This window comes from Rousettus aegyptiacus, unplaced genomic scaffold, assembly GCF_014176215.1.
Source record: "Rousettus aegyptiacus isolate mRouAeg1 unplaced genomic scaffold, mRouAeg1.p scaffold_m13_p_8, whole genome shotgun sequence".
Classification (NCBI taxonomy): Eukaryota; Metazoa; Chordata; class Mammalia; order Chiroptera; family Pteropodidae; genus Rousettus; species Rousettus aegyptiacus.
The window spans coordinates 49,071,193-49,088,820 of NW_023416311.1; the positions used below are offsets into that span (position 1 = coordinate 49,071,193).

A 17,628-nucleotide genomic window follows, 5' to 3' on the forward strand; every position below is an offset into this window, starting at 1 on the left:
GTCTTATTCCTTTCTTATGTAGAGAATAAATCTTTAGATAGTAGTGTTTTGTAGCAGTCAAGTAAAATATACTCTTTGCCTACTGCACTCTAGGGAAATAATAGAAACTTTCTATTGAACCTAATTGAAGTATGCAAAAATATGCTACTCACATTCAGGAAGGGGCTATTTGTCCTGTTTAAACTGTTTCATTTTTCACTTCATTATATAAGTAGTTTAGGGAAAAAATTATTTTATAAATACCATTTTTTTGGCTTTTACTTTCTACATGTCAGCCTGTTTTACGAACTTGGGGCATAAAACTAGCCATAGTTATTTTGTTTTTATCCCCATATTCCCATCTATTAGAAAAGAAATATACTATTTCACTCTTTTTCTTAATATTTGGACATCAGTAGCACCCTGACCAAAGAGGTAAAATGAAAACAAATAGGACCCAGTACTGAGAAGTACAGGTTCCCAATGGCAACATAAGATACTCTATGATTGTAACCATTTTTATGTACAAGAAGATATTCTTTATGAAGTCCATGGACAGAGATATAGAAACAATTCAACACTGGATTCAAAATGTATTGCACTAATGTATGACTTTTACCTTATGTTTTATGTTTATCATATATACAATAAATTATGAAAGTAAACAGAATATCTGTAGTTATGAGAAATACAAGTCACAAAATCCTAGTAAACTAATAAAACCACTAATATTCTGATATATATTCTTCTATGTTTATTTCTATGCCCACATATTTGTTAATAATGTAAATAAGCTTATGTTATATATATTAAGTTTCACTTACATTATCCTAAATTATTCTTCAAAATCACTATTTCCATTATTGCATAAGATTCTGTCATAGATGTGTCATAACATATTTTACTTATTCTCTTTCTTTTTTGGCCATTTATGCTTTTTGTATTTAATAATTATTATTTAAATGACAATAAAAATATTTAAGTAAATCTTTGCCTGTGTTTTCTCCTTGTAGAATTACAAAGTGCTATTCGTGTTTACATTGTAGATATTACTAAATTGTTTCTGGGATCCGCACGATTATCAGGTATTATTCCTAGTTTGTAGTGGCATTGCAGTTTGAAAATATCTTTTACATAATTTCATGAATATTTCAATAGGAACATGAGGGAGTGTAAATTAGGGGCGGGTAGCCAGTATTTTCACTGAAAATCAATCTCTATAATATTGAACAGCCTGTATTTATTACTTTGTTCTCATCAATACCATAATGACCTTAGTCTTGAAACATATGCCTACACAGAGAAAGACATACTTACAAGTAACTTATAAGAATACTTTTGCAGTTTATAATAGTTGGCTGTCTTTTGATTATAGTAACTTTAACAAATAATACACTAAAAGTATTAGTGCACTAATATCATCCTTATCAATCATATCTAGCTTGAAAGGTCCTTTTCAAAGTTAACAGCTTACAGCAAAGTCACCAATTGTTAATGCTTCTAAATACCAACTGCTCAGAAAACTGGACTTATGCCACATTTAATCATATTTTGAGTAATTTTGAAAAATAATAAGATAATTCCAAAATATTTCCAAAATACATACATACATTTGCATATGTACTTTATTATTAATTATACTCATTCCATATCTGAAAGTTAATTTGATTCTATATTTCTCAAATGTTTAGTTACCATGTCAAAATCTCCACAAAACCCTTCATATGTAATGTACTACAATTTCTGAATAATTGTCAGTTTTCAAATAGTAACCAGTAAGCAAACAAAAATTTGATATAACATATACCTGGCTATACAAAAAAAGCAAAGTTATATAAAAGATGAATTTGAAAAGAATATGACACCGAAATAAAGCACTTTGCAGACACTATTCTATCATTACAATTTATATTTTGTGGGATTAAATTAGTTTTAATTATTGTTGATAGGATATTATAAACCAGTTTTTACTAAAACTTTTGGAGCAAACTAAAAGTTAGAAATGTGAATGACAGTTTAAAAAGGAAAGCAGGAAAATGTGGAAATCAAATTAAGTCTACCTTAAAAATTTTTGAAGTCCAAGTATGGTAGGTCTCCCTTATCTGCAGGGTATATGTTCCAAGAGCCCCAGCAGATGCCTGAAACCACGGATAGTGGTTTCCGTATATATATTATATTTTTTCCTAGACATACATACCTATGATAAAGTTTAATTCATAAATTAGGCACAGTAAGAGATTAAAAACAATAACATAACATAGAACTTATATACTGTAATAAAAGCTATGTGAATGTAGTCTCTCTCTCTCTCCAGTAAGTTTTATAATTTTCAGTCTAAACCTATTCCTGAATCTGTGTAACCATCCCTTACTTACAGTAAATGGCTTGGTGTCACTCGTTTCAGGGATCCCTTGCTGAAGTCTTCATTATGGGCTCAACGGCTTATGGTGCAACATGTTGCTGTCAATGGAAATGTGTTTTCCGTTCATATTTCCAACCACAAATTTAATGCCTTTTCCATCTTAACTAAGCACTTTTTCAGTTTGAGGTGTAACAGCAAAACTAGCAGGAATTTATTTTTCCTTCTTAACAACTTCACGGAGAGAAGATTCATTCTTATCCTTAATCTTAGCAACCTCGGCATACAACTTTTTTTCTTTCCTTATTGAGAATTTTTACCTTTTCACTTACAGGAAGCACTTTACGGCTTCACTTTGGGATATCTGAATCACCAATGTTACTACTCTTGTGCTTTGGGGCCATTATTAAATAAAATAGGTTTACTTGAACACAAGCACCTTGATACCCCGACATTGGATATGATAACCAAGAAGGCTGCTGAGTGACTAATGGATGGGGAGCGTATGCAGCACGGAGACGCTGGATTCCCATCCCAGGTGAGATGGTATCAGACATGCGAGATTTCATCACACCATTCACAATGGCATGCAATTGAAAACATGAATTGTTTATTTCTGGAATTTTCCATTTCATATTTTCAGACTGCAGTTAACTGTGGGTAACTAAAACCACAGAAAATGAAACCAAAGATAAGGGGTGGGTGACTTCTGTAATTTGGATCCCCAAAATAGTCAGCGGTTCGTATCCTTTTCCAAAAGAGAAGTCCTCCTTTCAGCCAACTTGTCATAATACTCAACGAGCTCAGTGTCAGACCAGCATTGCATATTTTTGCCACAACTGAAACAGGTTCAGCTTTCAAGCGTTGATTGAGAGAAAAATGATACAGAAAAAAAATATGTATAAACATATTTCAAAGTATTACAAATATTGTTTTATAGCATCATAATAACTGCCTGGGGTAAAATCCTACACTGCTACTTAGTTGCTCTGTGAAAATTATTTAAATGCTCCCCTCAGGATTTTTATTTTTTGTATTCAAAATGGTGATAATAATCATTCAAAGTTGTTAGGATAATTAAATGTCATACTATACAGGAAATATTTAGAATAGTTCATAGCACAGAGTGAGTGCTATACTAGTGTTAGGTATAATTATCGTGTGGATAGCTTTCCATTTTGCTTCATCTACAATCTTCTGCCATGTATCAATGATACCCAATAGGACAAGAGAAGAAAAATGGATACCTGTAGTTTATATATATTATTAACAATTTCTAAAATTGGTGTCAATGGGAAATAACAATTGTGAAAAACTCAATAAGTTCTGTAGCATGGAGAAGTTTAACATGTTTTATTCGTAATCCCTATTTTACTTCATTCACTCCTGTTACTCTTTATCTTTTTAACCAAGTCCTATCCAGATCATTGTTTATGGTGGTGCTTTCAGAAATGTATGTGCTTTATTGCTCCTTTTCAATTTACTACTTACTTTCATTTTTATCTGCCCTTTTTCTAGTTTCTTAAGGTGGAGATTTGTATTACCGTTTGAGATCTTTCTTCTTATATATAAACATTAAATGTTACAAATTTAATTCTCAGTAGCGCTTTAGCTGCCTTCCACACAATTTAAAATGATTTCTTCAGTTTTTATTCAACTCAAAATGTTTTTAAATATCTTTGTGACTTTTTATTTGATGCATGGGATATTTGCAATTATGTTATTTAATTTCCTAGTACTTGGGGATTTTCTAAATATCAATCTGTTATTGATTTCTAGTTTAATTCTGTTATATCTGTGAACATAATTTAAATAATTTCTATTCTTTTAAATTTATTGGGGTTTGTTTTGTGGCTGGAATATGATATATATATATAGGTTAATATTTTATGTGCATTTTAAAATAAATATTTGGCTATTCATAAATGAAGTGTTCTATAAACATCAACTTAGACTCCTTGGTAGATAATGATGGCCAATTCTTCTAAGACATCATTGATTTACTGTCCACTTTCTGAGAATGATGTATTCAAGTCTTCAACTACCATATTCATTATTCTATTTTTCCTTTTAATTCTATCAGATTTTTTCTTCATGTATTTTAAATCTCTGTTGTTAGGTATTTACACATTTAGGACTGGTATGTTTTCTTGATGAATTAACTCCTTTAACTTATAAAAATATTTTTTTATCACTAGTATTATTTTATATTCTGAAATTTAGCTTATCTGATATTAATATAAACACTCTAGCTATGAATTTTGTAGACAATCGAGATTCTCATTGTTAGTTTTGGAGCAATATATTATTGTGACTTTTTTACATCCTATGTGGAAATAAAACCTTTGACATTAATTGTTTTTATTAAAGCACGATATCTGAAATTCCATCTTCTGGAAAGTCCTCCCAGATTCAGACAATTACTTGCCTGTCAATCTTAGTTTCTTTTTACATTGTGAACAGTTATCTTTTTTTTCTTGGTATTCACTGATCCTTTAGTGGATAATGAGGGCTGAATTTAGGGACTAGTCCATTTTAAACCAGAAGCCTGACAATTGACTTTTAACTTAATTCTCATTAGAACCTGATTTTGATGGCATGTCTTCATTTTCTGAAGCACACTGCCATTTTACATGGGGAATTAATGTGAGACCCCACACAAAGAATGACTTTTCACATTTAGCTGCACATGAGTATAGCCTTAAAAAATACAGGTTATCAAATGTGTCTGTCTTTAGATGTTTATAAATAATATCATTTAAGAGTTACCTAAATTGCAGTATCATATAAAGGAAAGAGCATAGAACTGGAAGTGAGAAGGCTGATATTTGAGATCTGCTTTCACAACTTACTTAATATTAGGAAAGGCATTTAATAGATAAAAGTCTTAGCTTCTTAGCAATAAGAAATGGATATCATAAGACTACTTGACTGAACTACCAAGAGACTTATTATGAGGCACAAATTAGGTATCTAGAGTGAGAGCTCTATAAAGTGTTATACGATTATTTGCTCTTATTATTAAGTTGATTTAGTTTTAGTTCTTTGACAAATGATGTAAAGTACTAGTTTCACCCAGTTAGTCATTAGAGTTTGAAAACTGCAATTACATATTGAGATATATAATAATATTTGAGTTATGATAATAAGTGTTGGAAATCTCTGTGGCTGCAACCCATGAATTTAGAAAGGCATTATTTATTTATTTTTCTTATAGGGGTAGTATCAAAATCAGTGTTAATAGGGTTTTTTCCCAACATCTTCATTATAATATATTGTAATTCCCTTGTCTCCCTTAGGATGTTATAACTTATAATTTGACATTGATGAGTAGTGCTAGGATCATAAAATAGTATGGTTAGTTTTCTGGAAGCTTCATGCTGTCATTTCTATCAGTTAATCTCTTTTTTCACATGCCAGCTTAACACTGCACAGTCATTTAAAAGCTCTATGTAAGAGTCTCCCACCTTCTTTTCTTGTAATGAGGAAGTTCCCTGAGTTTCTCAGTCATTATACATTCTTTAATCTCTTTGAAAGTAACATGACCCACTGTATGGTTTCCCCTTTATTAATGCAAATGTTCCAGACAGTATCCTTAAATGTCTAGAATTAAACATTTTCTGTCAAGTTCAGAAGATGGAGTTCCATTCAGATAATGAGAATGCTACTACAAACCCTGCTTTAATTGCTGCATTATAATCTCCAGACCTGAAAAGCCCTGGAGACCCTGATACATAAAATGCTTTTCAGCTGTGCAGGTGTGGAATTCATTACACATTAAAAGTGCATTTTAACTTTGGAACGTATCTTTAACTCATAGAAAGAATATCCATGCCCTTGAGATGTTTGATAACTTGAGCTATTATTTAAAGTGTAACAATAGTGCTATGTTAGAGTAAAAAAAAAAAAAGAGAGAGAGAGAGCATGTAATTATAACTATGAGGATAACTATGTGCACACATCTAAGATAAATAAATATTATCATATTTTCAATAAGCAGGGAAAAAATCTCTTCTATATGATAAAAATTAATATAAATAAAATGACAGTATTTTAACATGGTCAATTATGGTCAGGGTTAAAGTGAAGTTTCTGTACAATTGAAACTAATATAATACTGTATGCCAACTGTAATTGAAAAATTAATATATATATATATAATTTTAAAAAGTGAATTTTCTACCTGTAGCATTTATTGGTCCGCTTTAGTATATACATTTTGACCCATTTCCTGTTTGCCCAGAGAATACTCACCATAAGTGCTTGTGGCTACAGTGATTGCCCCAAAATAACTTGCAGATTACTGTCCTAATCTTACCCCCCAAAGTTTGCCATGAAATATCTCACTTTTATTATTATTTTCACATCTCTCTAGTATATCGATAGTCTTTGGAAACAAAGGGCATTCTATTTATAGCACTCTGTTTTTAGGAATGGTATTTCCATTTACAAAATATAGTAATTCTTGATCGCTGAAAAAGTCAAATCCTAGAAAATGTAGCATTCCTATGCTTGATGTTAAATTTATGCTGGCAGTGAGCTGTACTTTTTTTCTAAAAGGAAAAGGAGTTAAATGAAATTTTCAAAAAGAATGTAAAGTATGAATGCTGTCTAATAATCTAAGTATATAAGTGAAACACATTTATACATCAAACCTTAAGAAAATTTTCTCCTAAAATACTCTTATCATGAACATAATATGCAACCTTTGTTTTGTGAATATCTATTATTCATAGCTAAATCAATGACAAATGCACGTATTTCAATAATAACAACAGTACAGCATGTGGTCTGGTTTTTTCATTCCACTGAATCATGCAAAAATAATTTCTAAGGCCAATGACAGGGCAGTCTTAGATTAGTGTGGACTTCTCTTCTTTCCCCTTAGTTACATATTAAATACTTGTCTTCTAAATTAACTGCAAGGGTCAGGATGAAAGAAAGGAGAGGGAGCACAAGCCGTGTCAGTGAGTATATTAATTAGCCTCCGTGTGTTATTTTTTCTTTGATAACTTAATTTAAAAGCCATTTTTCCTGAGAAATCTTCTGAAAGGGTACATGTAATGTTCAAAGAAAAGTTGTGAGACAAGTTGATCAAAGTGCCCATCAGCTGGAATAACATTTAACTGTGGGTGACCTGAAAATCCTCATAATGGAGCTTAATCACATAAAACAGAAAAACAAAATGAACAGCAAGCATGACCATGGTGACATAGCCTTACTTTGCCAATCAAGCAAACAGTGTCTTAATGTTTCAGAAAAAAAGATACCAATCAGTCTGCTGATGTGATGTCCAACTTGGTACTTGTGTTAACCTTGTTTCCTGCAGAGAAGAGGTTTAAGAACAAAGCACAGTTACTGAAATAACAGTAGATTAAGTACCACCAAGATTCCCTAAAAGCTTACATTTATGTTAATGTTCAGGGGCACAAAAAATGAAAAGAATACAGTGAGTATAATTCATATTAGAAAGTGGTAAAGCACACGTAACCTTTGGAATGTATAAAAATGATTATCAATCAATTTCATTTATCTTTATACTACAGTATGTCTAAAAGTTCTCATACGATATTCATGATTGCAAGATTTTATCCCAGGTGTTTTTGATTTTGTGTTTCTAGGTAGAAAATTTCAAAATTAAAGTTATTCTTTATAGAAAATTATGTCACTTTCTCCTACATAATACACTCAAGTGGAAATTCCCATCACAATGAAAAAAAAATTCATACACCAAGTGAAATTCCTAATCTCATCAACAAAAAAGGTTTCCTAGAGTGTCCTCCTTGATATATCCTATATATAGTTAGAAGGCATTGAATGTTTCCTCTATTAGTATCTCTATGTTTCAAATGCAGAATATGATGGAAAATACACAATATACCTGACTGACTCAACCTGTGCCACATAATGGATTATGCAGAAATTGCAGGGATGTCGCCCTGTGTCCTCACTTCTTTCCTCGGTCAGAACATCTCAAGTTTTTCCATACATTAAATGTATCTGATTAAACTGTTTGATTTTTATACTAACAATATTATGTGAACAAGTTGATTTCTGTCTAAAAGTTAGATTTTTTTTTTTAAGGGAAGAAAAGGTTAAATTTTCATAGGTTTGGATGCACAGGAATCAAATGACTCGCTAAGAGTCTCCTGAGATGTTACAGGTTTCCTTCCAGTCCATAGGTGTTTTAGAAAGAAGGTCATGTTACCACTCTGACCCACTTAGCATATTCCAGCAGAAAATCAGTACGATGAGGCACATGGAGATTTAGTGAGTATAGATTCTAATTAAATTTCTATTCTACAACAGAAACATAACACAATAAAGTTAGAAAAAAGAGATACTATTTTTTAGTAGTGTCATCTTAAGTTAGATTTAAAAGGTTAACTGAGTTGTTAATATAGGCAAAATAATTCTAGTATTTATTAATAAATCTTATTAAATCAAAGAAATGATGTGAGACAGGACTTGTTTTAAATCAAATTTAAGTGACAATTTGGGATTTCCACACATTTGTAAAATGGATTCAGTTTTTAATATAATCTAAGAAACTATGATCAATAGGAATAATGTAAATGCCCACTCATCATAAGGAAATTTTACTCCTATTCTTTAAAATAAAAAGTATAAAATGACAGAAAGAAGCATTGATTTACGGCATCCACTGGGAGAAAAAAAAATGGTCTTCTTATATGTGGTTGTGGGATAGGAAAGGTAAAATTTCCAAGCTACAGCAACTTTTTTTTTCAGTTGGTTTCCTCATTTATGAAAAGAGCCTGTTTCATATTTTATGTTCACAGACTAGAGAAAGCATGCTTGTGGTAAAGCCATAGCAATAGGAAGTAGTTTATGTTCTGCGTTTATGTGGGAATAACAAATCATAACTAGACACATGTTTGGTTTCAAAAGTATGGTTTTGTTATAGAAGATTTACTTAATGTTTGAAATATTGAAGTGCTATTAGCCTGGGGTTTGGATAGGAGTAAAGAAAAGTTAACAGGTTATATTTTTGCCAAAGTATTGATTTACATTCCACGGAAAGCCTCTTATTTATTTTGTATTTTTTTCTTTCTATATTCAGGGAAACAGAAATCTGTGCTCAGGATACATATCAAGTTATAGCGCAAATGATTAATAAAGGGTATTGAGTCTACATTTCTAAGAAACTTGAATTTACTTCAATTCTGAGACCAAGATGCTTCTAAAATATGTTATATAGGTTCATATTAGGCATAATTAAAATTAGCAAGATCTAGCTTAAAAGTTCACCCATGTCCTTCAGACCCAAATCAAAATAGTTTTGATTCACATAGCATTTCAAAATCTATGTTATTGGTTGCAAAGTAAAGCTAAACTCCAGAAAAACATCGATTGCATTTATTTATAAATAGTAAATAAGGAACAATCCATAGAAAACTTTCTATTCTGTCCTCTTGAACTAACACATGTATTATAGATTAGAATTAGTAAACTGCTTGTCCTTTTTGCTCTCTTATCCTTAAAAAAAAAAAAATGACGTTTTAAATTGTTCAAAAACTTCACCGTTCTTTTTTTTTTGGTGTAAATCTTTTGTTATCATCTACTTTACATGTTTGAAAAACATGTAAGAATTACTTCTCCCTATACCAGTCACTGAATTGTGCAAGGTGAAATGCTGTGAGTATATTATTTGTGTTATTTTGACTTAATGAGAAATTCGTAATCACATTTTTCTCCTTATGTGGACCATTTCCTGATATGGCATGAGCGTGGTCTCATATGTTTGAAATAAAAAATCTAATTTGGAAATGGATCTTCTTGATCTCCCATTTAGTTTGCTTTTCTAATGCATTCATCCATCAGTATTGAATCCTTATGGTATAAAACTTTCCCTTTATATGGATTTTTATTTAGGAGTCACCAGATCTATAATTAAATGTTTCATTATCTAGACTTCGAATACTGATGTGACTCAAAGCCATCTAATTTCCAATTCAATTTTTACTGCCATTAGGCAATACTAATAAATTTGACCTAAAATAATTAAAACATACTGAATTTTTATTCGACAAATCTTAAAAATAAAAACAGTTAATTGATTTTAATACTTCATTGAGAAAGAAAAAGACAATTAGATGTGAAAATTATATGAGAAACTGAACCCATTAAGAATAATTAAAATATTTGGAAATAGAAAGCCCTTTTTGTATATATAAGTAGTGTGGTACAAGTAAAGGAATTCGAACAAGCTTTCCTCATATAAAAACTATATACCCTGAGTTACATAACATAAAAAAATTATGCTGCTATTTTGAATGCTTTTAAGGAAATCATTGACAAGAAACATGATTGACTATTGATTTGGAATTGGCTAATCTTAATTTAAATATTTTATCAGAATAAATGCTATTCATGAAAAGAGATTTAAATTATATTTACTAATTTAAATCATAAATTGTCCTAAAATGGTCTATTATTGGGATATAAAGAGTCTTTTGTAATATTTTATCATTTTCATTCTTTACATTTTCTTACTTTATGGCAAGATTTATAAAATGGGTAAACTATCACTGCACTGAAAAAAAACTAAAATAAAACTACGTGTTGCTAATATAAAGCTTCATCAAAAGTTTGAAGATAGTGATATAAGGTAGAGTTTTCTGTTTTTATAAACAATTTAATGTGTTGCTTAAAAGAGCAATTGCTCTTAACTTTCTTTAGAATGCCTATGAAACTTTACATTTAATATGCTTTAAGTACAATGTTGTCTTTGAACACATAATCGTAATTTTCAAAAAATGGATGCTATAGTCTGAATGTTTGCATTACCCTCAAAATTCCTGTGTTGAAAACCAAATACTCAAGAGGGTGACATTAGGAGGTGGGGCCTATGGGAGGTGATCAGGTCTTGAGAGTAGAACCTTCAGGAATGAGATTAATAACCTTATAAAAGAAGCACATGAGAGCTCCCTCCCTTGACCTTTCTACGTCAGCAAGAAGTTGGCAGAACCTGATCACTTTGGAACACTAAACTTGGACTTACAGCCTCCAGAATGGCAAGAAATAAATTTCTGTTGTTTATAAGCTGCCCAGTCTGTGCTATTTTGTTACAGCAGTCCAAATGAAAAAAGACAATGAACTAAACATACATAATACCAAAAAAAAAAAGTAATTCATGTAATTAAAGATTGATAAGTTGAGTCATAAAAAATGGATTTACTTTAACTTCATAAAATATTTAAATTTTTATATTTTACACATTTCAAATACAGTTTTTTCAAGTGGTTTAAACCTTTCGATGTAGGTTTCAAATTATTTTACTATTTCTCCAAAATTTAATGAAATAGATGATTTTGAAATTCACATATTCGTGGAGGTGATCTAGTCTAAACTTATATAGGCATACCTCATTTTATTGCACTTTGCTTTATTGTAGCTTGCAGATATTGTGTTTTTTACAAATTGAAGATTTGTGGCAACCCGGCATCAAGCAAGTCTGTCAGTGCCATTTCTCTAACAGCATTTGCTCAATTGGCATCTCAGTGTTACATTTTGATAATTCTTGCAATATTTCAAGCTTCTTCATTATTATTGTATCTGTCACATACAGCTGACATACAATATTATATTAGTTTCAGATGTACAATATAATGATTAGACATATAACTTACAAAGTGACCACCTCAATAAATCTAGTACCCATCTGACAAGCTACATAGTTATTATATTCTCTATGCTACATTTTACATCCCCAAAACTATTTTGTTACTACCAAATTGTAGCTCTTAATCCATTCTTCCCTTCACCCATCCCCTTAATTCCTCCCACTCTCAATCTGGCAACCATCAAAATGCTCTCTGTATTTATGAATTTGTTTCTGTTATTTATTTGTTTATCTTCTTCTCTGGATTCATGTAGAAGTGAAATCATATGGCATTTGTCTTTCTCTGTGAGCATAATACCTTCTAAGTCCATCTATGTTATTGCAGATGGTTAGATTTTATTCTTTTTTATGGCTGAGTAATTTTCCATTGTATATATGTATCACTTCTTCTTTATCCATTCATCCATTGCAAACCCCAGGTTGCCTCCATATCTTGGCTATTGAAAATAACGACGCCATGAACATATGGATGCATATATATCCCTTAGAAGTAGTGTTTTGGGTTTCTTTGGATAAATACCCAGAGCTGAAATAACTGGGTCCTTCTTTATCTCTAGCTTTAAAGTCTATTTTCACTGGTATAAGTATTGCTACCTCAGCTTTTTAAAAATTTCCATTTTCATAAAATATCTTTTACCATCCCTTTGTGTTCAGTATGTGAGAATCTTTTGATCTGAAGTCCATGTCTTGAAGGGAGCATATGTAAGGGTTTTATTTTCTTATCCATTCAGCCATCCTATGTTTTTTTTTTTTTTTTTTGAGTATTCCATCCATTTCCATTTAAACTACATGTTGCTTAATATGTAGTTATTATAATTTATTTTTCATATTTTGTCTTTTTTTTTATTCTTAAAGAAGTCTCTTTAACATTTCTTGTAATAGTGGTTTGGTGGTAAAGAAATCTTCTAGCTTTTTCTTGTCTGGGAAGATATTTATTTGTCCTTCAATTCTAAATGATAGCTTTTCTGGGTAAAGCAACCTTGGTTTTAGGTCCTTACTGTTAATCATTTTGAATATTTCATGCCAATCCCTTCTAACCTGCAAAGTATCTGTTGAGAAATCAGCTGATAGTCTTATGGGAGGTCCTTTATTGATAGCTAACTTGTTTTCTCTTGCTGCTTTTAAGATTCTCTATTGTTAAAGTTCGGCTTTTTAATTACAATGTGTCTTTGTGTTGGTCCCTTTAGGTTCAGTTTGTTTGGGACTTTCTAAGCTTCCTGGGCTTGTATGTCTATTTCCTTCACCAGGTTAAGGAAGTTTCCCGTCATTATTTCTTCAAATAGTTTTCATTTCTTTACTCTCCCTCTTTTCCTTCTGGTACCCCTATAATGCAAATGCTGGTATGCTTGATGCCATCCCAAAGGCCCCTTAAACTATCATTTTGGGGGATTCTCTTTTCTTTTTGTTCTGATTGGGTGTTTTCTGCTATATTGTCTTCCAAATTGCTAATTTGATCCTCTGCTTAATCTAATTTATTGTTGATTCCAGTTAATGTAGTCTTCTTTTCAGTTATTGTACTTTTCATTTCTGATTGGTTCTTTTTTATGTTTTCTATCTCCTATTTATGTCTCTTGTCTTTTTTTGAAGTTCTCACTGTACTAAGATCATTGAGCATCTTTATAAGCTGTGTTTTGAACTCTGCATCTCATAGATTGCTTGTCTCCATTTTGTTTAGTTCTTTTTTTGGAACTTTGTTCTAACCTTTTATTTCGGACATGTTTCTTTGTTTCTTCTTTTTGGCTGCCTCCCTATGTTTGTTTCTATGTATTAGGAAGAGCTGCTATGTTTCCTGGTCTTGGCAGAGTGGCCTTATGAAGTAGGCGTTCCATGGGGATCAGTGGCACAGTCTCCCTGTTCACATGAGCTGGATGTGTCAGAGATGTCCCTTGTGTGGGTTGTGTGTGCCCTCCTGTTGTAGTTGAGCCTTGACTGTTGTTGACACATCAGTGGAAGGGACTGGCTCTCAGGCTGCCTGGTTGTCAGGAATGGCCATGACTACAGCAGACAAGCTGTTGTGTAGTGGCTGATCCCAAGGACCAGGACTCACTTTTGTGGGGCTCTGGTGCCTCTTGGGTACACCCTTTGGGCGTGTCTTTTTGACACTAATTATGTGGTCGTCTGGTGTAGTCCGAAGCTGGCCACCAGGTGTGTTGGTTCTTAGGCCTTTTGGGAGGTGCTCTGGTACAGGCCAAGGTCAGCTGCTGTCTATGCTCTGTCTTGGGCCGTTTAGTATGATCTATACTGTGATCTATAGGTTGTCGCTGCTTGTGCTGGGCTTGGAGGTGCCTGGAGAGTCTAAGCTGTGAACTGAGGCCAGCTGCTACTAGTGCCTGGCTTGTGGCTCCTTAGCAAGAGGTATGGGGCACTCTGAGGCCAAATGCTGCTTGTTTAGTTTTTATGATCCTTTGAGAGATTTTAAGAAACTCAACAGCATGAACCAAGATAGATCATTTTATGAAAAAGCCACAGGAAGGGGATAGGGTAGGCCCAGAAGTTGGGTAGAGTAGAGTCTCAGGGACTCACCAGGGCAGGGTAAACAGTGTTAGCCAGGTTGATGGAGACTCAGATATGGTGCCCACCCTTATGTGCAGGCTGGGTGGTTGGAGTGCTGAACAAAGAAACTATGGCTTTTGCCAGCACTTCTGTCTGAAACTGTTGCTCTAGCTCTTACTCCGAAGCAGACAATTTAGTTCCTCTTTATATGTCCCTGTCACCTCTCAAGCTGTTGCCCCAGCACTGAAGTGCAGAATGAGTGGGTCCATGTATAGGCCCATTAAGAAGAACTCCTGGGACTCCAGCAGCCCTTTGTCTCACTCAGCCACAACACCCACTGGTTTTCATAGCCAGAAGTTATGCGGACTCTTCTTCCCAGCACTGAAACTCTGGGCTGGGAGCCTAGTGTGCCCCTGCAACACCTCACCCTTCACGGGGGACCTTGCAGCCAATCCCTCCTGATTTCTAACTGCCACACATGGGTGTGGAAACAACCTGTTCCATGTCTCCATTCCTTTTACCAGTCTTGAGAGACTTCTTCTGTATATTTTTAGTTACAGAGCTTCTTTTCAGCTAGACTTCACATAATTCTACATGATAGTTGTTCTGTAGTTTAGCTGTAATTTTGAGGTGGTCATGAGAAGAGGCAAGCACAGGGTTTACCTGCTCTTCCATCTTAACCAGAAGCCTGTGATCACTGATCTTTGATGATACTATTGTGCTTTGGGCTACCATGAACCGTAGACATATAATTCAGCTAATTTAACCAAAAAATGTGTGTGTTCTGATTGCTCTACTAACTAGCTATTCCTTCTCCTCTGTCCGCCTTTCCAAGCTTCCCTATCCCCTCAGACACAATATTACAATTAGGACACTTAATAACCCGACAATATCCTCTAAGTGTTCAAGTGAAAGGAAGACTCACATATCTCTCACTTTAGAGAAATTATAAACCTTACTGAGGATGGCATGTTGAAAGTTGAGATAAGAGATTAAAAGTGCCACACCCCTAAACATACAAATGACTAGAAAGTCAAACAGCTTTATTGCTGATATGAACAAAGTTTTAGTGGTCTGGGTTAAAAAAATCAAACAAGCTGCAACATTCCTTTAAACCAAAGAATAATCAAGAGCAAGGCACCAAAGATCTTCAATTTTTTGAAGGCTAACAGAGGTTAAGAAGCTACAGAAGAAAAGTTTGAAGCTGGCAGAGGTTGCCTCATGAGGTTTAAGAAAAGCAGCCACCTCCATAACATAAAAGTGCAAGGTAAAGCAGCTAGTGCTGATGAAGAGGATGTAGCAAGTTATCCAGAGGATCTAAGATAATTAATAAAAGCGGCTACACTAAACAGGTTTTTGGTGTAGATGAAACAGCCTTATATTGGAAGAGGATGCCATCTAGGACTTTCATAGCTAGAGATAAGTCAATGCCTAGTTTCAAAGTTTCAAAGGACAAGCTGGTTCTCTCGTTAGGGGATAATGCGGCTGGTGACTGTAAGTTGTAGGCAATGCTCATGTACCATATCAAGAACTCTAGGCCCCTTAAGAGTTAAGCTAAATCTACTGTGCTTGTCTCTTTAAATGGAACAACAAAGCCTGGATGACAGCACAACTGTTTACAACATGGCTTACGGAATTATTTAAGCACACTATTGAGAACTATTGCTCAGGAAAAAAGGATTCCTTTCAAAGTATTATTTATTGCCCATTGACAGTGCACCTGGTCACCCAAGAGCTCTGATGGAGATGTACAATGAGATTAATGTTGTTTTTGTGACTGCTAACACAACATCCATTCTGCAGCCCATAGATCAAGAAATAATTTTGACTTTCAATTATTAGTTAAAAAATATATATTTCATAATATGTAGCTATAGCTGCCATAACAATTCCTCTGATGGATCTGGGCAAAGTAAATTGAAAACTTTCTGAAAAGTATTCAACATTCTAGATGCCATTAAAAACATTTGTGATTCATGGGAAGAGGTCAAAATATCAATAAGAGTTTGGATGAAGTGTATTCTACCCTCATGGATATCTTTCGGAGTCTAGGAGTTCAGTGGAGAAATTAATTGCAGATGTGGTTAAATAATAAGAGAACTAGAATTAAAAGTGCAGCATGAAGATGTGACCGAATTGCTGCAATCTCATGATAAAACTTTAACAAATGAGGAGTTGCTCCATATGGATGAGCCAAGAAGAAAGTTGTTTCCTGAGATGGAATCTAATCCTGCTAAAGATGCTGTAAAAATTATTGAAATGATAACCAAGGATTTGGAATGTTACATAAATTTAGTTGACAAAGCAGCAGCATATTTTAGGAAAGCAGCTCCTTTTCAGTAGAGGTTGCATACTACAAACGGCATTGCATACTACAGAGAAATCATCTGTTAAAAGAAGAATCATCAATGCAGCAAACCTCATCGTTGTCTTATTTGAAGAAATTGCCACAGCCACACTATCATCAGAAACCACCAACTTGACCATTCAGCAGCCATCAATTTGGAGAAAAAAACCCTCCAATGACAAAGGATTATGACTCGCTGAAGGCTCAGATGATTGTAGGCATTTTCTAAACAACAAAATATTATTTACTTAAGGAAGGTGCGTTGTTTTTATAGACAGAACGCTGTTGCAACTTAATAGACTTCACTATAGTACAGGCATAACACTTACATGCACTCGGAAATGAAAAACATTCATTTAACTCACTTTATTGCAATATTCCCTTGATAGTTGTGGTCTGGAACCAAACCTGCTATACTGAGGTACTTAAAGACCACTTGCTGAATATTCCGGTTTTCTGGAAATCTATGGTAGCCTCTTAAGCGAGTAAGTTTATAACAGTCAGATAATCTAGATTTCTTTTATGGCATGGATTTACAGTATGCTTTTCCATATTTCATAGGGGATAGAATATATGATTGTCTGGAACAGGAGCTACTTTCCTAAACATACTGCCCTCAGTAAATTTTCCATATGGTACTTTTTAAAAATCTTATTGTTTTTTATATATCTACAGAGCATTATATTTATTTGTATTTTTAAATGAGTAAATGTCAGGTTTTTTTAAACAAAAAATGATAGAAAGATGAAAATAGTTGTAGCTTATTTTTGGATACAGAATTAAGAAGCAAACTTGTATGTAAATGCT

At 33.2% G+C, this 17,628-nt stretch overlaps 1 pseudogene; it reads left to right on the forward strand.

Moving 5' to 3' along the window:
• The first annotated feature begins 2,832 nt into the window (after positions 1-2,832).
• LOC118606900 lies at positions 2,833-16,957 on the forward strand (annotated as a pseudogene).
• Positions 16,958-17,628: the final 671 nt, after the last annotated feature.